Consider the following 26,391-nt stretch of genomic DNA (forward strand, 5'->3'; position numbering starts at 1 on the left):
TGTGTTTTTAATAACATTTTTTGTTTATACATTCATTTAACAGTGTTTTAAAAATATAATTTAACAAATATTTCCCCCTCTTTAAAAGATGGGAAAAGAAAATCTGGTTATTTTATAAAAAGCACCACATTTAATGTGGCACTCAGGGTCCTCCATGGTAGACTACTCTCAGTAGACTACTCTCAGATAATACTCAAGGCTAGAACACAATAGGAGAGTGAACATATGAATAAATAACTAAAATGTTTTAAAAAAGACATTCAAAAAAACTCCATCCTTCAATACCAAACCCTGTGGAACATTCATAAGCACACACGTGTCTTATGGAAAGGACATTCTTACACTTCTCACATTTTCCTCAAATCTCCCGTAAGTGTTTTCCGGCCTCTTCACGCCTCGCCTTGATCCCGTTTGGTATTTTCCAAATGCCACTTTGTTTGGCCTAAGCCTGGCTCAGATCCTCATGTTTTTGGGGGCCACTCTGGGGTCCGCTCTCCCTGTGCTCTGAGTCCGGTTGTGAGGCGACGCGACACATGTAATGGAGAGGGTCTTAGCTGCACGTCTTTGTCTAAATGTCACAGTATTCTCCATCCACGCAGCAAACAGAGGAAACAGACACTCCAGAACAACCTGTACTTTTTCTTTCTCTTGTATGAAGCTTTTATAGTTCTCTTTTATGTGCTGGCATGGCCTTGGCTGTGGAGTCCCCACCAGACTGTTATTCATTTAACATCTGTAAAGTTCCAGTGAGGTACATTGAGAAAGCAGCTCTCAAGGTCAAAATCAGGTGGCTGTGAGCTGTCTGCATCTACTGTAATTATAGTTGTGTAATTAACATGTGACCAACAGTAACGATAACATGTGAACAACAGTAACGCTAACGTGCGACCAACAGTAACGCTAACGTGCGACCAACAGTAACGCTAACATGTGACCAACAGTAATGCTAACATGTGATCAACAGTAACGCTAACATGTGACCAACAGTAATGCTAACATGTGACCAACAGTAATGCTAACATGTGATCAACAGTAACGCTAACATGTGACCAACAGTAATGCTAACATGTGACCAACAGTAATGCAAACATGTGACCATCAGTAACGCTAAAGTGCGACCAACAGTAACACTAACATGTGACCATCAGTAACGCTAACATGTGACCAACAGTAACGCTAACATGTGACCAACAGTAACGCTAACATGTGACCAACAGTAACGCTAACATGTGACCAACAGTAACGCTAACATGTGACCAACAGTAACGCTAACATGTGACCAACAGTAACGCTAACATGTGACCAACAGTAACGCTAACATGTGACCATCAGTAACGCTAAAGTGCGACCAACAGTAACACTAACATGTGACCATCAGTAACGCTAACATGTGACCAACAGTAACGCTAACATGTGACCAACAGTAACGCTAACATGTGACCAACAGTAACGCTAACATGTGACCAACAGTAACGCTAACATGTGACCATCAGTAACGCTAAAGTGCGACCAACAGTAACGCTAACATGTGACCATCAGTAACGCTAACATGTGACCAACAGTAATGCTAACATGTGACCAACAGTAACGCTAACATGTGACCAACAGTAATGCTAACATGTGACCAACAGTAATGCTAACATGTGAACAACAGTAACGCTAACATGTGACTAACAGTAACACTAACATGTGACCAACAGTAACACTAACATGTGACCATCAGTAACGCTAACATGTGACCAACAGTAACGCTAACATGTGACCATCAGTAACGCTAAAGTGCGACCAACAGTAACGCTAACATGTGACCATCAGTAACGCTAACATGTGACCAACAGTAACGCTAACATGTGACCAACAGTAACGCTAACATGCGACCAACAGTAACGTTAACATGTGAACAACAGTAACGCTAACATGTGACCAACAGTAACGCTAACATGTGACCAACAGTAACGCTAACATGTGACCAACAGTAACACAAACACGTGACTGGAAGTTTAAAAAAATGTGGCCAGAGGTAAGAACAAACATGTGACCAGTATTAATAGCAAACATGTGACCATGGTTTTGTTTTGTTTTTGATCTTTATCATTTCTTCTTTATTTAAAAAAGTGATAAACAAAATGTGGATTAAAGTCATGTTGAAGCTGAAATGAAGGGGACAAAAAATAATGTACATATTTCTGAAAAGAAACTTAACAGAACTTAAGCTTGAATAAAATGGCCAAAGCTGCAACATTTCACATGAAAATGTGTCCGTGGGTTCTGTGGAAAGAGTGCATATACAGAGCAGGGAGAATCCAATAGTGCTGACTGATCTGTTGGCGCGAGCCCATAAAACCATAATACAGTGCGGGGGTCTTCATAGGTTTCAGGGTCACTGCTTTTCTCTCCTCAGCAACATCATAAACGTCATCTCCAATCACATCCATGGACATTACACAAATGGAAAACGGAAATGCAATAATGTGGTTTGGGATGGCGGCCACATCAGAGTTACATTTTGTGAACTTGATGTATAAGAGTCCACAAAAAACAGATATGTGCCATTTTCTAAAAAGTTAAGCCAAATGTACATTAATGCAACACAAATATTAACGTGTAAAAAATAGGTATGCAGTCCAGATTTAAGTCTGGGTTTTGATGTGGTAAACTAGGAAAGTGTGAGCGTATTTTAAATCAGATCTAATATTAGACCACATGGTGATAAGAAAGTTAAGTTGAAAATTGTTGTTGTGGTATTGAAATCGGAAGGTTTTTTTCTAAGTATTAGAAAAGTATTAGTAATTCCATGTTTTTTTTGTATTTGCACATTAAATAAATCTATTACCACTATACCACAAACGCTAATACTACAAACTAGTGTGTGTACTGGCCAATTCTGTGTACATATGATGCATTTATCTTAATCCGGCTCTAGCATCCGACAAAACCTGATCATTCCCAATCTAACGCTGGATAAAGACGGCTGGAGAAAGCTGAAATCCATCTCCATAAAAGTCCAATCCTCTTACACGGCAATATGTTCCCAAATGGACCCGTGACATAAGGGGTCATAATCCGGAGTGTCGTCGTGGCAACCGCTGTCCGTCCCCGCGACCTTTAGCCCTTCATCTCCGACTCCTCATATGAGAGAAGGACTTCTATATAAACTGGATGTACGGCTCACAATGGTACTGGCCTGATGAGTGGTTTTATAAAGACATACATCAGAATGAACTTTGACCCAGGAAGGATTAGTCCCATAGATCTTCCGTGTGGGGTGTAGACAATGTAGACAAAGGCCATTCGGAGACGGGCTGAAATGTGGCCCCAGATCATCTTAAACATACTATATGGTGCATTATTTTTCGTATTGACATCAGCCTAGCAACATGTTCTCGACTTCCTTTTGCTTTGGCAGCTCACGTTTTAGAACTTTAAATAATGTGTGTGTTGAAAAGCACACGTTATTTTTTTGTCTGAGAAAAATGCGGGGGTAATTAACATGGGGAAACAAACTAAATGAGGCTCTGAGGTAGAGGACCTCGTAAACAGGCTTAACGAAGCAAGCGCTAATAAAGCAAAATAGAACTCTGGGTGTATTTTTGATGAAGGGACAATGTTATAGCATGGTTAAAGGTGCCATAACATGCTTTTTTTCACGTTTCGTAGTCTATCCTAAGTGTATAATTGATAATAATAATAAGGGTTGTGCAACACCCTTAACATAATAGTTAAGAAATATCACCCAGACCTTGGACCCCCTCACCAACCCGGAAATGCAAACGGCTTGGTTTGATATTCGCCCCCACCCTTGCGAAGAGCGATCTGGCTCCCCCGCCCAACCCGTGACGTAGTCTCAGAGAGCGCGCGTGTGCCCCGCCCACCCGTGACGGAGCCCCACAGCTGTCTGCTCCGCCGTGCGCCGCTCCTGCCGCGCCAGTGAGTGAGAAACGATAGAACTTCAGATCAACACTACTTTGAGACTAAATAAATCTGGTGTTTATTCTACAGCGTGCGCAGAACAGATATATCTATAGATCTATATATAGGCGGGAGGGGGGTGGAAAGGGGGGAGGGTGTGGGGGGATGATGACGCGTGCCTGTGGTTATAACGCGGTCTTGCCCCACCGCCCGTCAGTTTGGAGATTTGAGGAAAGGAGATAGTCTGTAAAATAGCTAAACACTGCGGGAATCAATCAAAAAAACACTCTGGGTACATATATGAAGCACAAATACCAATGTAAGAAGGTTAAAAGCTCTGAAAAGTCGATTTTGCATGTTTTGGGACCTTTAAACACTTTTAAAAGTTCATATAACGTGTGAATTATATTGAAAAAAAGGTGACATAATTCCGTATTTTCCGGACGATAAGTCATAGTTTTGGCCGGGGTGCGACATATACTTATATTTATACTTATATACGTATATATACTGGAGTGACTTATATGTGACATTATTTGTTATTTTCACACTTGCAACTACTTTTCATACTCCATATATATGTTTTTTCTTCTCTATTATGCATTTTTTGGCTGGTGCGACTTATACTCCGGAAAATACGGTACGTTTAAATAGAATCAACATTTCATTTTTTTGAGTGTACAGTTATAAATATGGACTAAATGCATTTATTCTGTGTATTTCATAATTTTATGTTGGTCCAATGCAACAAAATAACTATAATATGAATTGAACCTATTAAATTCAAACTACATGTTTATCTTACATCTTATATCTTATCTTATCCAAACTGAATATTTGTTGTGTTTATTTAAAGTACATTTTCATCATGACATGTGATGAGGTAATCCTAATGAAAGCTGTTCATCACGGCTTTGACAGAAACTGTGAGCAGACGCGTTCACAAACAAAACCGTTTACCCACAAACCCTCATGCTGTCTGCTGATTGGACGGATCAATAAGAGTTCCAAATACACAACACCAAAAAATGACATTTGAATGAAAATGCGAGTGGGATTAAACCAGTTTTGTCCACTGAATGTTCAGATTTGATTAGTAGGTTAGTGTCCATGACCTTTGAACTTAAATATCTAGGAAATCTTTACAGAATTGCAGCATTATGCATTATGATTGGATGTAATTATTCTAGAAGGTGAAGGGTCATGGTCAATGCAAATACATCTACAGTACCGTATATACTCTATTTACAAGTGTGTAAAAATGTATTCTAAATGTATAAATTAAGAAAAGTGAAGTGGAAATTTGAGTGATTTTATGGAGAAATAAACCACAGAATATCACAAAATACTATGAAAAATCAAGGTGGTTTTGGCAAATGAAAACCGCTCAGATACATGTGAGTGATATCAAAGCCTTTACTATTTTATTTTACGTTATTTGTTCATTTAAGGAAATTATGAGAGACCGTTTGTATATTCACTTGTGCGAATATTATGTCAATACTAATCAATACATACATGTTTATATATTTTTTTAATATAACTTATGTTCCAATCTGTTGCCCTGAACTTGTCAAATTCATCCCACTACATTATGGTTCCCAGATTCTAGAGCCTACGGCGGTGGTCACTCAGTGTTGCTAGGAAACACACCAAAGAGTTTTGTGAAAGGGCTGTGACCCCTTCAACATTTTCCTTTTCTTTATGCCAGGAATAAAGAATTTCTAAAAGTCTCAACATTATCACTGTGGAGCTGTAATTTACTGCAGTCAAGCTGTGTCTTTTCCAAACGGCCAACATTTGTCCGGAACATGAAGGCCAACTGTGATTAGAAATGAAATATGCATCCAGTGTCGTGCTGTCATGATACTGGCATTTAAAACTCAAGTTTGATAAAGACTCAACACCGATTATATCAAAAATAGCTTTTTTTATACAAGAATATAATTTCCAAAACAAAACATTAGTCTTTTTTTTGAAACATATGCTGCAGTCTTGTATAAATTGAGATAAAAATCACTATTATGGAAATGTACATGTGCAAAAATGTATCAAATGAGGTTCTAGTTTAAATCATGGTTATAGTATCTATTAAAATTAACATGTGTTTTCATAATATAGGCACAGTCATTCCTCAATGAATGAGTTATTGTTGGGAGATAAGGTATGATAAGGTACATCATACTTAAGTCTGGATCATTCATCTGTTCATTATAAATTAAGGCTTTGTTCATGCTTTATTAAGGCTAATAAAATGTAGTTATTACAAAGTGTTACTACATATTTGGATAATGATTTAATTTTTTTTTTACCGGCCTAGTCTTGTGTAAACTTCTCCAAATGCAATATAGCTTTGTGTGATTCTTTGGTCCTGTTTTGAGCCCTGTTCAGTCATGATTTGGTTTGGTCATGTTCTAGTCCTGGTTTAGCCCTCGTCTAGTCCCAGATTAGTTCCAGGTTTTGTTCCAGTTTTGCCCCAGTTTTGTCCCAGTTTTGATGTGGTCTCAGTGTAATTGTGAACGCACCCTAGATCTCAAGAGTGAAAAATAAAGATTTGATTCTAAAAGTAAAACTTGCTACAGGTTTTCATATTTTTTCTAATCATTAATTCATTTGGTGAAGTAGTAACTCTAAAAGCAATCTATTTTGTACCGATACCTCTCATTTTAGGTCAAGTTGTCTTGAATTCATCGTGAAAAATGACGTACGGAGCATTTTTGTACATGCCTTATAAATGAGACCGCTGACCTTTTCATAATAAAGCTCTTTAAATAGCAAAGAAATGCAGAGACCTTTAATCAGTAAAGGCCACAAAAAGTGAGAGTCTAAACTTCTACATTTCCAAACTAACTAGAAAAAATCCATAGCTAAATCAGTCCTTATGTTCTTTTTATTTTTAGTGAGGTGCGTCATCTAACCCGTTATATTACGCCCTTTAAACGTGATGAATACTTGACAATAAGGTGCTTGTTGTCTCTCCCTGTACATCTCTGTGTATCTATGGCAGCCATGGGAACAGCCGCAGCCTCCTCTGTGCACCATCCTCACCGCTCCAGACTCCCTGCCATTCGTTTTATTTTCCGCTGTGAAATAAAGACAAGTCATCCGGGCGCACTGACTCAAGAGATGATTTTTCCCTTTGTTCTGTTTTATTTTTCAGCCTCCTCTAATGCAGAGAAAAGTCTCTGTGTGGAATGGAGGCCCTCGTCGAGTCTTCCCTGGTGTTTGAGGTGTGAAAGGGAGTCAAAGGATCATGAGGGTGATGGTTCTCCACTCGGGACGTGTTCTCCAGAGCTACACATGCAAACAAACAGCTTCAATGTGGAACACCATCAGTAGTACATGGTAATAAAGGTAAAGTAATTTTTAAAATTAAAGTTATTTTGTTAAAGTTATTTTGTTCGTTCTTTACTTTGTTCGCGCTCTCATTCTTTGTCTGTTTGTCGGTTCGCTCATTGGTTTGCTCATTGGTTAGCTCATTGGTTAGCTTGTTAGTTAGATTGCTGTCTTTGCTTGTTCTTTTGCTCGATGGTTTAATTTCTCATCAGTTCGCTCGTTTGTTTGCTATCTTATTTGTTTGTTTGTTCGTTATTTTTTCCCTTTTCTTTTGTTAGCTTGCTCGTTCTTCGTTTGTTGGTCCACACGACGGTTCGCTCGCTCGTTCTTTCTTGCGTCCGTTTGCTCGTTTGTTCGCTCGTTTGTGCGTTAATCGGCACGTTCTTTTGCTCGTTCTTTTGCTTGTTCTTTTGCTCGTTCTTTTGCTTGTTCTTTTGCTCGTTCTTTTGCCTTTTCTTTTGCTCGTTCATTCGGGTCCGTTTGTTCGTACACTCGTTGATAGGCTCATTCTTTTGCGCGTTCTTTTGCTCGTTCTTTTGCTTGTTCTTTTGCCTTTTCTTTTGCTCATTCTTTTGCCTGTTCTTTTGCTCGTTCTTTTGCCTGTTCTTTTGCTCGTTCTTTTGGCTGTTCTTTTGCTCATTATTTTGCCTGTTCTTTTGCTCGTTCTTTTGCCTGTTCTTTTGCTCGTTCATTCGGGTCCGTTTGTTCGTACACTCGTTGGTCGGCTCGTTCTTTTGCTCATTATTTTACTCGTTCTGTTGCACATTCTTTTGCTCATTATTTTACTCGTTCTGTTGCACATTCTTTTGCTCATTATTTTTGCCTGTTCTTTTGCTCGTTCTTTTGCTCATTATTTCACTCGTTCTTTTGCTCATTATTTTACTCGTTTTTCTGCCTGTTCTTTTGCTCGTTCTTTGGTTCGTTCATTCGAGTACCTGTGTCCGTTCATTTGCGTATTGGTTCGGGAGGGGAAGGTCCTGGTTCGGGTAAGTTGTATTAGTCAAACTTGAGACTAAATCAACGCTAATTCAGCCTGAACAAGGAAAATTGTGAATAACACTCTGCCTTTTTAACATTTTCATTTTAAAAAGAGTACATTTCTGACATATTGAGGACCTCGTGTTATTCAGATATATGTTCTCTCCCTGTTCTCTACCTTTTACGCTCAAGGGGAGGGCCAACCACCGGCCCCTGCCACTGTGACATGGGAAGGACATACTCACCCAGAGACAGTTAATGAGCGCAGGGCAGAGACACTGTGGCGTCCCGGTTGAGGAATGGCCACACGGGCTTATCTTAAAGACTACAGTAGAGCTCCATAACTCAGTGGATTATGTTCAAGTGTTCATCAATCACTCGTCCATCCAATCCCGGGCCGCACAGATGGGCCGGCGCAGCGTCGGGCCCTTCTGATTGGGTTAGAGGGCCACATTGCGCGCTCTGTTGGGGCATTATCAGCTTCAATCACAGTAATGCACCAGGCAGCACTGACCTCCCGGGGGCCTGGACGGGACACATATATCAGCACTGTCCTCGCGGTGGGACAGCGCAAACGCAACACACACGGTAGACCAGCAGGAGGCGGCGCACACAGAGAGAGAGGGAGGGTGACACATATGTGAAAGTGAAAGGTCAAAAGGGGCTCGAGGAGTGAAAGCTTTTGACAATATCACTTAGGATTTAATGCTACACAAGGTAACTTTTTGATGGAGTGTCTGCCTGGACCTGCTCGTCTCCATGGGGATGTTATAGGTTGGTCACGTGACCTCACAACCTTCTAGAATGCCAATAGTTTAATTAGAGCTGGAGACAGGTCAATATTCTATGGTACAATTTGCTGTCAGACTGCAGATTATCCACATGAAACAAAAACTGGTATAAAGCAACCGTCTTCTGCCAGTATAAATACATTTGAAATATTTTTTTTACAATAGCCTCAAAAAGTGGTGCCATTATTCAACTCCAACGGCGTGATTGTGGTCAGTGATCGTTTGAGTATTATTTATCTACTTTTTTTAATTATTATGACCCGAATTGTATTTTTCTTTCAGTAGAAGTGTTGCATAGGTCGTCCTCATTTTATTGCATTTAATCGCAGGTGTTTTTTATTGAAAATCAATAAATAAATAATAATAATGCTAAATAAAATACCTTGAAAAATTTCATTCTTGGAAAAATCACATTTGGACTTAATTTGGAAAAGGACAAATTCAACAAACTTTGGACCATATGTTATTTTCATTTAAATGTGCCATGATTCTCTTTCTTTTGACGTTTAGTCGATGTGTATTTGTGTTAATATTTACACTCACTGGTAATTTTGTGTTGCATTGTGTTACATGACAAATGAAAATATATGAGAACACATTTATTTTGATGAATTAACATTTAGAGGGTCAAACATTATTTTGTGTAAATTATGCATACACTTTGGATGAAATGAAATGTCACTTCCTACACATTTTTCAACTTTTCAATTTATATTTATAACAGGTATAAATACAAACCTGTCACTTTTAAAGAGTCAAGCTGTACTAACGTGGATGTGCTTCAAAACGACTGCAAATATTTTCTAATATTCACTTTTGGAGGAAAATAAGAAATGAGAAAACACGAAACACTTATACATCCCGCAAAGTAACGGGTAAATAATTAACCTGAAGATTAATGAGCAACTAGCAATTCCAAAAATAAAACTCCAATTTGTGCGCGTTTACTGCTCCCTACCTGAGCATTACTGGTTGCCATGGCGGTAGAGATGTCTCCCGCCCATAGTTGGCAAAACAGACACATTACTGATAAGCAGCAACACACTGTGAATGCATAATGGCCAAATAATTAGCACGCACAATTACGCGGCGTAATGGGGGAGTCTATGAGCGCTCGGTCAGACTGGAGGAGAAGATAGCAGCAGGACCAGGAAGTGCTTAACAAAGAACAGGAACTATTATGGCTGTTGTTTGTTAGTTTGTGGAGCAGGTTGTTCACTCATGCAAAAAAGTGTTTCTGTTTTTGTTTGTTTGGCTATTTAGTGATGCAAAAATTATCTGTGTTTGGTTTGTATGGTGCAGGTTGGTCACAAAAATCAATATTTTGTCTGTTTTCTGTCTCTTTTCTTTTTCTGTTTTTTTGTTTGTTTATGGTTCAGGTTGTTCAGTAATGCTTGTCTTTTTTCCCCCAGTGACGTAAAATAGTCTGTTTTTCGGGTTGTCTTTGATATTGTTTGGTGATGGCAAAAATCATACTTTTATTTTTTTTGTGGAGCTGGTTGTTCGTTTTTTTATTCTATTGTTTATTGGAATGTGAGCAATGCAAATACTTTGATTAGTTCAGTTATTGGAGCACTTCACTATTTATTTCAATGAACAAAACGTTAAACTGCAGTTAACATCTTTATATCTGTCATTAGGAGATAACTAAAGCCACCTGCAAATCTTTAAAGTTCATACGTCATTGTGATTGGTTAAATGTAGCTGTCAATCAACCTGACCCAGCTCCTGATAACTTTTGTCTCACACCATCACATCCTGCAATCTAGTGTAATCCCTCATCCGGTCCGGAGTGATTCATCGTTGGAAATGTTTTAAAGGTAATCATCTCAAGTTTTTAAAACCAAGCCTCAAATATGCATAATTTAAGCAGGTAATTTCACCTTGGTCAAGTGAGAAGACAAGCCAAACAAATGCTCATCGGATGATTGACAGCGGTGAGGGAGTTTCAGGCAGACCACAGAAAACAGGTTTAACAGGGCAACAATGGCAGGGTCGTATTAGTCCAGCTTCTCTGTTTAATTCAGCGTTGCCAAGCCTGCTTCTTTATTTTCTTCGTTTTGTTCCTGAGCGGCACTTTCACGTAATAAAAGAGGCGGATTTGTTGCCTTTTTCAGGTCTGTTTCTCGACAATAGGCCCAGTAATACCTGAAACACAGATTTGTAACGGTAATGGACATTTTAAAGCAGCTGTTGATGATAGACATGCTATTAAAAATATACGTATCTCATTAACGCGACGACACACAATGTTTCTTTCTGTGGGGCTGGCTTCACTTGTTTGGGGCTTTTTTTTTGGATCACTTGCTGCTCTCTGAAAACCTGACAATCCTCAAATGAACTCCTTCAGATCGAAGTGAAAAGAGTTTGATTTTAAAACGCTGTCCAAATGACTTTGAGAAGTATTTTACCATGTCATCAAGAGTAAGCAGTACAAGTAAGCAGTGCAATTTCAAACCACCACAAAACCATCAAGTACTCCACCTTCTATAGGTCCCAGTTGTATTATTTTCTTACACACTTGTCTCACATTGTGCCTGTACTTGTCCTTGCATGATTGCGGGTCTTTCAAGAGGCTGTAAGCATGAAGTAGCATCATCAAGTTGCATTTCAGAAGGATAGAATTACAGAGAGCTAAGGCCCGAAAAGTTATTACTCCAGCAATCTCTTCAACTTGAGAGCGCAAAATGGAAACGGAAACCACATAGTCTGGGTCCTCAGAAGTCCGCGGCCTCAGCAGTGCAGCGGAGAGAGGCCCCCGAAGCAACATCCCCATTCCGCGGGGAGCACGAGATAAAGCCAGCGCTCACAAATGGAAGAATATAAATAAAGCGGCAGGAACAAATTCACTTCAAAGCCGCTCGTCATTAAGTAAGGCAGCGCCGTCCAAAAGTGGGCGGATTCACACAGAGAGCAGAGTAAACAGAAGTGCAGTGACGGACCAGGCCTTTAGCGTTGTAGTTTTATGCATGCTGACACTGCCACAAGAAAGTAACTTAGGTGCATTACGTGGAGATGACTGTATTTGTAATATTGTATAACTTGATCAGATATTTTGTATGAATTAATCCTTATTTAGGCTTAACGTATGCTGCAGAGGAAGCTTGCATTTCTCTTCCCAAGCTTTGCTGTCGATGTAGTAAGTTGTATTTTGTTAGTAACGGTAGAGAAAATGGCCGGTACTGACATTCTTCTGGATTTTTTGAATAGTTGCTAGTAAGAACAGGGTGTGGGTGGGACAAGGGGGTAGGTGAAATATAACTTTGAGTAAGCTACTGATGAGAGAACGCCGTAATAATAAGTTAAAAGCTCATAAAAGTTGATTTTATTAAGAAACCATAAGATGTAACCATGCCACCAATGGTTTACCTTTTCATTTTCGCACTATAGAAGCTGCATTTAGAGTGATATATAACTATATAGCAGGCAAAAGCAATGCATGTATCTTTAAAATAAAATGAAATTCAAATAAAACTTCCATGTTTAGTTGAGCATCTGTCTGCAGTGACCTCTGTAAACAGATGCCTCCTTTTCGGCAGAAGGAAACGTCCAGGTTGTGTGCTGTGAATCTTGCAAATCCTGATAAAACTCATCCCAATTAGACGTTCAAGTCGTTGTGGACCATTGACCTTTAGATTAGAAATGCCATGGCTCTCTTTTTGACTGATTGCATGTGTTTTGTGAGGCCACCTCCAGTTCTAGGACAAGACTGAACGTCACAAAGCACATTTGAAGAGATGTTCCTCGCTTGGTTTGAGCAAATCTGACATTTTCCACTAAAACTCATTATATAAAACTTTCACTCGTAAATATTTATTTGAAAAGCACTCTGCAGCAGCGCAACAGAACAAGGACACACTGTCAATCTGCACGTTCAAAGTCTTAATTAGTATTGTGCTTCTTCATGTACGTTGACGAGCAGTTGTTTTTCAATGACTTTCCACTTATATTAAATTACAGGTACATTTTAAATAAGAGTCATCCAACTTGTTCTAGTCTTCTTTATAATGTACACAGGGATTAAAGGAGACATACAAAGAACATTTTGTGAATTTTCTGTATAATAATATTCTAGTTCACAATTTAAGGTTTTATGCCACATGCAAAATCGCTACATACGCCATCCTTTGGAAACAAGTATTTAGTTTATCTTTCAAGTTCTGGTGATTATTATTTACATGGTAATAGGTGCAAACTGTTATAATCTATGCTCAAATACAGAACAATACAAGCTCACTCAAACATGCATGGCTCAATGGTTGTAATTGTAATCAAAAACATACCGGGAGTTGTATCTAGTCTCGCCGCTCTGAATGTCAATAATTTACATTTTCATTTTCTGCCATCTAACTGCATTTGTAACTGGGCGCCTAGCATGGCTCAACGTTGATTTTTTTTTGCAATTATTCCGTCTACTGCCTGTAGATGGAGTGCTAAAACAAATCCTGATGAGGGAAAGTAATGTGTGCATTTCAGTGTATACAGTACAGTATTTTAAGTTGTAAAACATGAGATGACAAAGTAAAGGTACTCAAGAGCAGGTTTAAAGCCAGTTTAACACCACGCGTAATATGTGTCCTTTAAAATTGTGCTGTGACCGAGTGGATAGCACATATGCCAGGCCCAACTTACAGCATCATGAATTTGATTACGGCTCTGACAATGTTTTCTGAGTTCTGACTATGGGCCCAAAAATTCTAAAAAAAATAAAATAAAAACTGATTTAACAAGTCGGTGTAATTCAACATTTGTCCGGGAATAGAGAAATCGAGAAGTTTCAACTCCCATCCGGAAGTTGTCAACAAAGAATAATAGGGTGGATGACAAGTCGAGCAGGTAAACAAAGGCAGAGCAGTTTCACTTGTTTTCGCTCCTTCCTTATTGCAGTCCAGCTCAGGGGAGCATAAATTGTAGCTCTAGATTGAAAATGACTTCCGGGTCCCTTGCAAAAACAGTGTCCAGGTGACTAACTTTGAAACCTCTGCCAGCGTGTCTCCTTCAAAGCAAACTCGCTGTAGAATGGTGCTCGGCGTTCACCTGTCAGCTTCCTCCTCCTCAGCCCCGCCCTCCCCTGCTCCTGTCAGCCATGATGGATGTAGCCTGTGCCGCAGACAGAGGGGGGAATAGACTCTTCTCTCGATGCGTTTCACTGCAATCTGCAGCTGTCAATAGGCGCGCACGTTCACAAGAGGCGCGGGGATGTCTTTATCAAACAAGCTGACTCTAATGCATCAAAGGAGCGAGCGAGGAGGCAGGAACACACCAACGCAGCGCGACAAAATAGCCGGATGAAAAAAAGAAAAAAAAGTTTGGTTCGCACAACGTCGGGGAACGGTGGAAAGTGTTTGTAGAAGGAGAGAGGAGAAAATGACAAGAAACACGCTCTAGAACATCTGTTAAAACTGTGATACACAATGTACTTGAGCCGATGTACTATGTGTTATGTCACTATGAGCCGAAGATTGTACAGACAAATGTACAAACGTGTGTAAAAGCGATGTACCTGATTTTACTGCCTTAAAAAAAAATGAAAAATGGAACTAGTCCATTTCAAACCTAGAAGAATTATTCACTGCGATGAGTTTCAAAGTGCTTTATCACAACTTTCAGAGGCCAGAACGGAGTTTTGTAATCACATTAATGCTAACAACAGCTAGCATGGTAACAGGTGAGTACCTATGTTCCCCCTTTTCTATGAGTGGGGGACCTAGCATATCCCGGGGGACACAGGTACCGGGGAACATAGGGCTGACCCCATGGTAACAGCGCACTTCCTGATTCTTGGACAGCCACTTTATTGGTATAAAATGTGTATTGTAATATTTTTGGGGTTTTGCTAATTGTTTTGTCGGAAATTTGTTGATGTAATGCCCATTTTGTTCAGGAATGATCATAAAACAGTAGTAATCTGAGCAAAGTTTTTTAAAATAAAGGTGTTTCAATCTAAGGGGCTGGGTCTGAGAAGATGGACATCGTACTGCTCTGTGCGAGGTTAGCCCTGAGGATGATTTTCTGTTTTGTTATCCGTCTGACATTCATAACTCTTCATAACTGTTGAACACCGTATACGCATTTGAATGGCTTGTTTTTTTCACTTGACCAAGGTGAGAGCACACTGCTGTAAAGAGCAGTTGAATTATACTATAATGCGCCATTTCTGCTCAACTTTGTCCTTCTCTTTTTTCCACATCCTTCTCTCCACTTTCAAAACATCTCTTCTCTTGATTAAAAAGTGGTTTGTGGCTTTGTAAAGAAAGTGGACAGCCAATTGTAAACCTGGATTCTGGTTTGAAAGAGGTATAAAGCTGGAAGTCAGATCAGTGGAGAATCTGGGCCACTTACAGGCAGGGCCGGCCCAAGCCTTCAGGGGGCCCTAAGCAAAAACATTTTTGGGGGCCCCTCACCACGTCATCAGAATCAGTTTTATTGCCATTGTCAGTAAACAATTCACATATGGGAACTTTCTTCAACGCAAACAAAGCACCAAAACTCCAGGGCATCCGTTTGCCAGTTAGTTTATTCTCAACACCTCACAAGCTCAAATATTGATAACTTAAATCCCACAATGCAACTTGGTATTCCGCTGACATCACCTCTACTCCCTGTACAAATAACACACGTCCCAGATATGTTTTTGGGTGTATTTGTGGGCGTTAAGGGTCGACAGCCACATTAGCACATTATTTTAAATTAATGAACAGGGGGGGGTCTGGGGGCCAGAGATTTTCAGACCTTTTTGGGTCTTCTGGTGCATTTTAATGTGGTCCAACCGGCTAAAGTAAGAGTAAAATGTTGAGGTTGTAATGCTATAAAATGAAGATGTGATGAAACTGTGCCAGGAGAAAATGACTAAAGCCAGTTATTAATACATTAGTGTACTTAATTACTCAATACAATATTGGCTATGAAAAATAATTATGGTCAAATTTATTCATTTTAACTGAAAATGTAAAAGTAAGTTATCCTTACTAATTTATCTTTTACTGCTCCCAACTGTTCCTTCTTGCCAAAGTGACAAAACAAGTTATATTAAATTAAACAAATGGTATAAGCATTGCTTGATAACACTCATAAAGCTACACAGAGCAAAAATGTTATTCCCAGAGAATGAACAGAACTAGAACTGAAGGTCCAAACCCAGCTATAGTGAAGCGACTGCGTTTCTGCAACTTTGCCACTTTTATATAAAAATATATAGTATTATTCTATAACAGATGTAATTTTAATGTGTCTGGTTATGTTTCACTATCAATTTATTATAATTTATAACAAATAGTCTAATGATGCTTTTTAAATAAATTGAAATGTTTTATTGCTCTATTAAAAGTTAATTACAATATAAATGTTTGTTCTGATCAGAACACCACACTGGACTCCTGCATGAAACAATGCTGCGATGTGATTGGCTGATGGACCTTACGTGCATAAACCTTTACGTTCCTCTTATTGCACTTTAAGAAGTCAAAGTAAAACAGACATCACGAGTCACGATTGATCTCACGCATGGTGATGTGAGAGAGAGAGACGCAAACTCAAACCCGCTCATCTCTGACTGAGGCTGCACAGGGGCCCGGGACAGGGCCCCGGGACAGGGGCCCGGGACAGGGGCCGCACACTGTTCACTCCAAAGTCTCACATCAGAGGTTCTGGACGAGACGGCGCTCGTCCGGACCGGATCTCCGCCTCTTAGTGACCGGGGCATAGACGCCCCTCCCCGGCCTCACCTGCAGCTAACACTCCCGGGCTGGTGTAAATGTTAAGCTTATTATCTTTCATTCAGACACATATTGTGCGCGGGGCAGAGCTCTCGTCTCGCCTCCAGCCCGAGGGAACTAACGTGACAGAATCGTGTTGTTTCAAACAGCAGCATTAACCGTCTCTTTGTAAGAGAAGTTCACTACCTGGAGAGTGTTGTTGAGTTTGCAGTTTCTTTACATCGTCAAGAAGTTTCTTCTTTCGTTTTTCGGCATCGGGGAGATATATTCCTCTGGACATGAGGACCACGCAGGGACCACGTTGTGTTGTGTTTATGTTTTGCTCTCGTTCTGCTCGCGCACAATGAAGTTGCCCAATCAGCGCAGGTTTGGTGCCTTGGTTGCCAGATTGTCATTACAAATAAATGCAGTTTGTGTGTTATATGTTACCGCTGTGTGCGCTGCCGCGCCAGCAGCGCTACTACACTAGTGGCGCACGCTGCGCTTGTACTTCGCATAAGACGGGTTGCCAGATTGGGGGCCCTTTTAACGCCTCGGGGCCCTACGCGGCTGCTTAGTTCGCTTATAGGCTGGGCCGGCCCTGCTCACAGGAAGAATGCATGTTTTGATGGTGTTTTTGAGCAATAAAACAACTGGAATGAAATAAATGCAGGACCGACAGGTTTAACGCCATTGTGTAAATAAAGATGACTGAAACGTGGAACATTCCAGACAAAATAATGACTAACAAAAGAAGTGACGCTTTAACCAGTTCTAAGTGACAATGCCGAGGATGCATTCACATTTGTCATTATTTTATTGTAAATTGAGCCCGTTTTAGTCCTGATGTGAACATGGTTAACACCTGTTTGAGTCCTTGTCCTGATCGAGTCAAGGTTTCGTTTTTGGTTCAGTCGTAATTTGGGTGTGGTGAATGTGCAAGTGTGAACGCAGCCTGAGTCTAAACCAGGACTTTGGGAACCACTCCTCTGAATACATTGACTGGTGAGGAAGGATGCAGCTGTGATTAATGGGCGCACAGATTGTTTATGTTGCTCGGAGGGATGGAGAATCATTCCTTGGCTCTTTGGTTCCATAAATTCTCCGGTGTCAGCGGCGTCTTCGTCAGCTGCGGTGTCATACATGATGAGACACATTAGTGCAAATGTTTCCAACTCTAAAGAACACATTTGTCTTCTCGCTCAAACACTTGGGGAGTCCTTCTGCTCAAAAGATACTGTCGGCAAGATTTTTGTATTTGAAGGTAACCTTTGAGAGCAATTTTAGAAATGCTGTTAATGTTAATTTAAACTCTCAGGAATAGTTATGATATAATATTTAGTACATAAATACTACATAAATACTTTAGTACGAAATGTTCTTTTCTGGAATGAAAAAAAAAGAAAATATTTTTAGGCCCTTAGGCTTTACTGGATGGGAAGTGCAGCGTTAAATGGGATGAGAGAGGGGAAGGACATGCAGCAGGAGCCAGAATTAAGCTCACGGCGCTGCAACTTGCTCACATGGAGTCTGGGATTTGCTATCCACTTGACCACCGTTTCAAGCCTTTTTCAAAACTGTTTTATAAAGATGATACCATAAAATATATTAAGCAGTGATAAGAAAAGTTTCAAACGTCATCCAGACAATGATTAAAATACATTTTCAATCTAAGGCCCTGGTCTGCGAAGTTGCACTTTCTACTGCTCTGAGTTGTCAAAGCCCCACCCACAGGGAGGAGTTATAACCTGATTCTGCCCTGCATTTGTTTACCTGTTAGACCTTGTGTGCCTGACACTCTCTCACTTCTGTTGAGCACCTGATTGTTTTCTCACTTGAACAAGACAAGAGCACTAAGCCACCAAAATTAAACCTTAAACCACAATCTCTTTTCAAAGAGGGATTCTCTTTTTTCTTTTCACAAAAATGGCCCACTTGACTCCCTCTCTACTCCTGCTTGAATATTCTCCTCACTGTCTTCAAACGAGTGGTTCATGGCTTTTAGATGAAAATGGACAGCCGATTGCAAACCCAAATTTGAGTGTCTTCTGTGTTGATACAGTCTTTTGTGCAGTTAGCCTATGTACACTGGATTTAATACACAACATTGCTCTGTGGGTATCCTGTCTTTAGGATGAACTAGTTTTTGTCTTAAAGTGTTGCCTGGTGTGAGTTACACAGGGATAATATGCTGTCTACAACATCTTGTTTTTCAGACAGAACAGACACATAAAGGATTGAGGCCCCATTCCTTCTTGGTTATGTTTCCCTTTAGTTCTGTTTTTTCTTTTTCTTTTTTGTGGCTGATTTAGCTTTGTTGAGAGCTCATTTAAGAGGAATTTCAATAATCGGATGACGGCAGGAATCAGATAACGATCAGCTTTGTTGGCGTGCGTGTAAACCTTGTATCCATAACAGCGCGTGGGTCTTTGCCGATGCGGCTCTCCCGCCCGTCTGTGAACAGCCCTGTCAGTGCTGGAAGCTGGGCGGATATCAGTATGCACACAGCTATCAAAGTGATGGACTGCCCCCACAATGCACTGCTCTCGTCTTCTGCTTCCTGGAAATGGTGCAAATGTCTGCCAACAGCTGCCAGGTAATGCAAGAGCTGTATAAAACATGCGCCGTTTGTGCAGAATACAACAAGATGGCTTCCTTCACTGTGCCAAAGAGCAAACAAACCCAAGATGGAGGGAATTGTTACTGTATGGGATACTTCAAAATCTGCAAATGTATTTTATTATTATCTATACCTCACTCCAGCTGACCACCGAACCAGATCGGATCATGTATAAAAAGGTTCTCCTGTTTTTCAAATTTGACTTTTGTTTGGTGGGATGGAACCTGTGGTGAATATTTATCATAGTTTTACGTTTGTGAAGTTGCAGTTTGTGAAGAAATGTTGAATGATAAAACTTAGAGAGGAAGTAGAGCTGAGAGCTGACAGTTTACACTTAACTGATACACTTTTCTGACAGTTTAAATCATATATATCATATCAAATCAAAATAAAGGTGTTATCAGGCAATATTTATTGTCAAACCATAACTGTTTATTTAAATTGATTTTGGCTCTTTTTACAGTCTAGTTGCTAGATAAGAGTCGTGGGATTACCACTACCTATGTCATATACATGTGAAAATTGTCAAATTGTGGACAACTAGGCAAAATGTTTAGTAGGGGGGGTAGATTCTGAGGAATAAAGTCTAAAGTCTAAAGTCTAAGACGTACAACTACAGTGGGTGATACTGTAGTAACACTAGGATAGAAAATGTTTAGTAAAATATGATCATTTTAGTGAGATGTGTAGTCTGATCTGTCACATGCACTTTTAAACCTTTAAGTTTGTGCTAATGTGATGTCTCAACAATCCCAAACACCACAGCTAGGGATGCAGACCTAAACCCGCGTTCAGGTTCAAGTCCGGATTCGAATCCAGAGGTTTAGGTTCAGGTCCGGACTCATTAGGTCCGGACCTGAACCATGCCATATTTGCATAATGTTACAACAGCGTAACACAAGCTACTTGGCTAAATTAAGTTGAAGACACTTGAACAAGGACGACTATCAAACACAAGGCTTAACTGCAGAGTGAAATAAACTCAACTTGTCTGCTTTATTCACTGTTTTTTTAACAGAAGTTACAACTTACAAATCACAAGCTACGAGCTAAGACTCAACTCAACAACAAGAGCATGTTGAGTATTGTTGACAGAGTCAGTCGGGGTCAAGGGTCAAAGCAGCTGTTTCATCTGATACAATGTTTTGCCTTTAGACACATTTCCACTCTTTAATGTTACAGACCATTAGCATCAAAGTCAGGTAAAAACCTTCAAACAGACAAAACACCAGTGTAAATAATTAAGTCACAGTGTAAAATAACAGAGTTACAAAAACTAGCATAAAAGTCAACTTGAATCACTATAAAGCATCAACTTAGCAGTATCAAAAGTAGAATATGAAAATATTTTTTTACACAACACATCAAAATAATACATCATATTAGCAGCATTAAACACCAGACCATATTTAACAACTGTAGAATTCAAATACAAAATACTATTACAAAATATAAACTCCAATTAATGAATGCAGCAATTAAGCAATATTACTTTGACTTAGTATTTACTTAATGCCAAATACATCACACCACAACATTACACTTAAGTTATTTCATTCATATTTACACAAAGACCAAAGACCCAGACAAGACCACGCTGACCCCGCCCCTTTAACGTGCAGCACATTAACCATCACAACATCGCACGCGGCGGCCACAGCTTAAAACGGTTCAGACAAAGCCAGCGATCTCACCGGCTTCACTTCAATGTTCACATGTGGAGACACGGTTCTGCAGCTCGACACGTACCAGGCGCTCCCGTCTCTCGCATCTTTAAACTTATTTCGCCGGCTTCAACTTATGCCCGGAAGACGCGTGCGTCGCTAATTAGGGTCCGTGTGCGCTATTGACGGCGGCGCATGGCAGTGTTTATGTGTTTTCCAGCGCAGGTTTAAGATGGTCTAGATTCTAGAACAAAAAGGATACAGTATTTGAGTGCTATATTTTATATGAGTCCAGAACCGAATCACCGGGGTTTCGTTTTTTTTGGACCTGAACCGAAACGTTTTTACAAGTCCAGATCCGGTCCGTCGTAGCGGTAAGCATCCCTAGCCACAGCCGTACCACCTTGAGACTGACCGAGGTTGTCTGACCCTGGAGGATAAATATTACTGAGATCAGAGTCCGCTGGGAAAACCGGGAGCCCTGTGTTTACTGTCATTGTGTCCTTGGGCCAGACACTACATCCTCCTTGGCTCCAGGATCCATGCACACTGGTGTATGAACGAGAGTGTGTTTGTGAAAGCGAATGTGGGACAATGGGTGGACATTTGCCCGTGGGTACAATCCAGTGTCCAATGTTCATTAGCTCGCACCACCAAATAAATACAAAAATGCAGCATATCTGAATTATGATGAGTTAAAAGGTTAATTTATGTCTGTCATGGTCCAGCAGGTTGAGAATTATTTTAGTTCTGGTTTAATCCTGGTTCAGAACTTGATTATTCTTGGTTCAGGCCTGTTTAGCCCATATTACCATTTGATCTTGACTAATGTTGCATTCATCATGTGGCCCTCAGATGCTCGACTCTGGTCTGGATTTTTTTTATTTTTTCCCACCAATAATAAGTCTGCTCTTTAACTTCAACAGCACTAACCCGTATAATTTGTTGTCATTATACCCTTCAAAGTGTCTTACCTTTGATATTTGATTGAACTGTTGTGTTTTTCTTGCATAAATCGGAAAACCTTAAATGTGGAAACGTTTTGTCAGAGCGCAAATGTTAAAGATAAATCGACAAACAGCAGGAGACGTCATGTGTTGAAGTCGGGCAGAAGCTTTTGACCTGACTGCCCGAGTTATTTTTCAAACTTGTGTGCATTTTTTAAGAACTACATGAAAGCTGCACAAGTCCTGATCTTTTTCTGATTCAAGTTCTGAGCTACTTAGTCTTTCCCCCTGGTTAAAGGCTGCAAAAATGATCACTGACTTCTCTATAATGTTGAGAATGCACCGGAGTTTGTTTAAAATGTGAAATTTGAACCGAATTCTAAATAAACCACATCTAATCGCAATCACATTTTATATTTTAGATATTTGTATGTTTCAGGCAGATCTTATTCTGTCCTCGTTTTGAATCCTAATTTGTACAGCCCACATAGAACACGATAACCGCGAAACTTGGCATGAACGGAAATTTTGAGGATTTAACAAAAATAGCTTAATTTGCCTTTTGGATGATGCGTGTGGGGGCGTTTCCAAGTATGGTCAAATACAGAGCAGAGTCAATATTATTCTGGCCGGCCGCGCTGCTCGATGATCCACTGAGCTCCTGTTTTCTATAAATGGAGCTTAAGGAACTCGAGCCGGCCTGTGTTTTCACAAGAGGTGAGAAGTCCCACTCTGAAAATTAAGGAAGATGAAAACAGGAGGACCGGAGAGTGCTAGAAAAAACAAAAACAAGAGTATCGTAAAGTACAAAGTAGTAGACCAAGAGATGTTGTTTTGGAGGAAACGTGTATTATTTGGAATGGGACGAGACACAGTTATTATAAAGAAACAACTATGATTATTTCTGTTGTACTCCAATGAGACTATTTAATACACTTTTAACCAAATGAAGGTAGAAATGTAGTGATTGAAGGCTTCTAGATAAAGACCAACAAAACATGACACGATGATTTTAACAATGCCACTGTTTCTGTTAAAAAATAAAAAATAAAAGGCATGTTTGTAAGACCTTGCATATTCCAGTTAACATTAATACATTTCGGATTTTTTGTATTTTTGTATTTTTTTGAGTCAACTAATTACAATTATTCCAATTAACTGTTGCAGCCTAACATATTTCAATGTGGTAATAACAAGCTAATATTAAAGGGGAACTACAGTACATCTTTTCTCCATGGAGACGTCGTCGTTTTGCCTGGAATGGCCAACAAAATGACATTAAAGTGAAAATGACATAAAAGTGACTCCACCAAACCACATATGTTTGTCAATAAAAAAAATATTTGTAATTGAATAATAATTTAAAATAAGATTCTAGTAAACTGTTTATAATTCATTAATAAGCTCTAGTTATTAGTGTATAAGGCATTTACTAACATTTCTCTCTTGGTAATTGAAAATGATGATGTTGAGTTAATAAGCAGCTTATTAAGGCTCTTACAACATTTATAAGGTATTCTAAACCTTATATTACTACTACTCTTTGACACGGTGCTTATAATCAAATAACTAGTGCTTATTAACGCCTTATAAATAGTTTATTAAGAAACCTTGTTATAAAGTGACACCAATAAATGAAAGATATATATTTTTATACCACACTATGGAACCTTCCAGTCAAAACGATAACATTTCCAACGAGACAAGCAGGTAACGGCCGCTCCACAGGAAAAAGTTACACAGTGCGCCTTTAAAGGTTGTGGTCAATTGAACGAAGCGGTTTCTCTGGTTGGTCATCGTGAACGGCGGGGAGAATCGGTCACAATTGGCTCGCTTGAAGTCGTGTCTGAAGAGGCAGGTGTGAAAGGCGGCGTGAAGAAAGGATTTTCCCAGAACGGCAGACCCCCCGACAGGCCACTCCGTCCACCGACCGCCTCCATCCAGCGACCGCCTGACGTCCCCGCTCTCGTCAAGTGAGGCGTTTCAGCCGCGCCTCTGTCTCTCAAATGCAAATGTTTCAATTTCAGCCCCTCTTCAGTCCAAATTGCATTAGCTGCTAATGGCGGCGCCTTCTTTGTCCTTCTGTCTCTTTCCCGCTCTCTTTCATTCCTAACATCTGACTCTCCCTCCCTCTCTTTCTGTCTCCCCTCTCTGTCTCTCTTCTATGCCTCTCTTTCCCTTTAAAACACTGACTATATCTCTTCCCTCTCTTTCTCTCTCTCTCTTTTGCTCCCAATGACTGACTCCTTCTCTGTCAGTCTCCCTTTTTTATTTTTCTCGCCTTCCCTCTCTCTCCCATGACAACTGACTCCCTCTCCCACTCTTTCTGTCTCCCCTCTCTTTCCCTCCTATCTAACTCCCTCCTCTCCTCTCCTTCCCTTACAATTCCTTTTTCCCTCAATCTCATAAAAACTGGTCTTATGTTTCTCTCTCTCACTCCCTCTCTCTCTCTCTTACTTTCTCACTCATTCTGTCAGCCTCTCTCTCTCTCTCTCTCTCTCTCTAACCCATACAACTTTTCTTTCTGTCTCTCTCCTCTCTTGCGACTGTGCAAAGCTTAATCAGCTTGTTGGCTAACGGCAGGGGGAGATAAAGGACACTTCAACTCGCCCCAAATGAATACATCTCCTCAACAAACAGAGTCAGATGCATCCAATTTATGTAGTAAATGTTGCTGTTGTTTATCTAGTTTTGTACAACTCTTTACGTTGTTGTATTTTTTGAAAACGTCAGATACAATTTAAATATTAAGCAGGGTTGTAGACAGAGTTTTCTCATTGTAGTAAAAAATTTGCCTTCACTAAAATTCCAAATGTTGTGTTGTCATCTGCATAACCTCTATCCCTCCCTCCCTCTCTCCCTCCCTCTCTAGCTCTATCTTTCTCTCCCTCTCTCCCTTCTCCTAACGACCGACCCTCATGAACCTGCAATGCCCGAGATGTGAAATTGAAAAATCCAGTCAGCTGTTTAAATATCCCATCCATTGTCTAATGAAAACAATCCCTCAGCGTTAAATCTGAATGGGCCCAAATGCATTTAAAACGACATAAACCACGGCGGCTTGACAAACCAGCCCGGCGATGGCGAGGAGGCCGTTTCATTTGGCCTTTTTTCTAAAATAACAAAGAAATATGCCAACGTTTTTTTTTCTTTTTTTCATCCAACAGTGAATCTCCAAATGCCAAGTTGCTGCAGGCGGCGAACGTTTATGTCTTTGTCCAATACGACCGAAGTGCAATTGGTTTAACCACAAATTGAAATGGTGCACGGGCGCAGAATTTCATCTTTGAACTAATAAAAAGTCTGATTTTGTGTCTGGGGTTAATGAAAAATGCATGGGACAAGATGAAAAGATGTTTACAGCTAGAGTTTGGTGGGTGAGGAAAACATATCTTTAAAGGGGCAGTATTCAATTGGCTTCATGTCGTACAGTACAGTATGTTTTGCCGCAGTTTAGATATGTTTTAAAACAGCTTTTAGGGTGATAATGAGACCACTGTCTGCTGTCTGCATATACATTTTAACCATTTATATCCTCCGTGAACCCGGAAAACACTGTTGTGCTGTTAGCATGCTAGTTATTGTTAGCATTCTTGGCAAAACTTTGCTCTGGCCTCTGAAAGTTTTGACACTGGCTTATCAACTCATGTACCTTTAATCTGAAATGTAAGGTCATAATATACAAATTAGTTAATGTAAATGATTAAATGTTTTTCACAAAAGTTTTATTGCAATGGAAAAAAGGCAAGGCAAGTTTATTTGTAGAGCACATTTCATACACAAGGCAATTCAAAGTGCTTCACACAGCAGGAAAAATGCATTCAAATCACAAAGAAATTACAGAAACACAATAAAATTAACTAAATCAAAAATGATCAATCCAACTGATTGTCTAAACTAATAAAATCACAAACAAAAGAGAAGAGTGCAAAGAAAAAATCCTTTCAGTCATATGTGCAGCTAAACAAAACTGTTTTTAGCTTAAATTTGAACATTGTCAGAGTAGAAGCCTGTCTCACATCTGCAGGAAGAAGAGATGGATTGGGGAAGATATACTTTTGAAACTTATTTTTTTACTTTTGATTACGAGATGGTGATGAAAGCTGTTTGTGCAGGGAATATTATCAAATGATCGATAATATTGTGAATATTGTTTCGACGATATTGGGTGCATTGTTCAGTAACACATTATGATATAACACTTTTAATAGCCTTAAAAAAGCATTAAAAATACTTACTTTATGATGAACACATTGTTTATTATCAATTATTCAGGCTTAAGTACTAAATTGACCTAATCCTAACATTAATTAAAGGGGATATAATATACAAAACCAACTTTAATGAACTTTTAACCTTTAAAGTTGTATTTTGATTGATTCTTGCATGTTTGAGTAATCCTGTATTGTCTTGCAACTGAGGCTCCAGAGCTCAGAAAATCAGTTTTTTTCC

This window comes from Eucyclogobius newberryi, unplaced genomic scaffold, assembly GCF_026437365.1.
Source record: "Eucyclogobius newberryi isolate DKJ021-1_F unplaced genomic scaffold, fEucNew1.0.hap1 SCAF_9, whole genome shotgun sequence".
Taxonomy (NCBI): domain Eukaryota; kingdom Metazoa; phylum Chordata; class Actinopteri; order Gobiiformes; family Gobiidae; genus Eucyclogobius; species Eucyclogobius newberryi.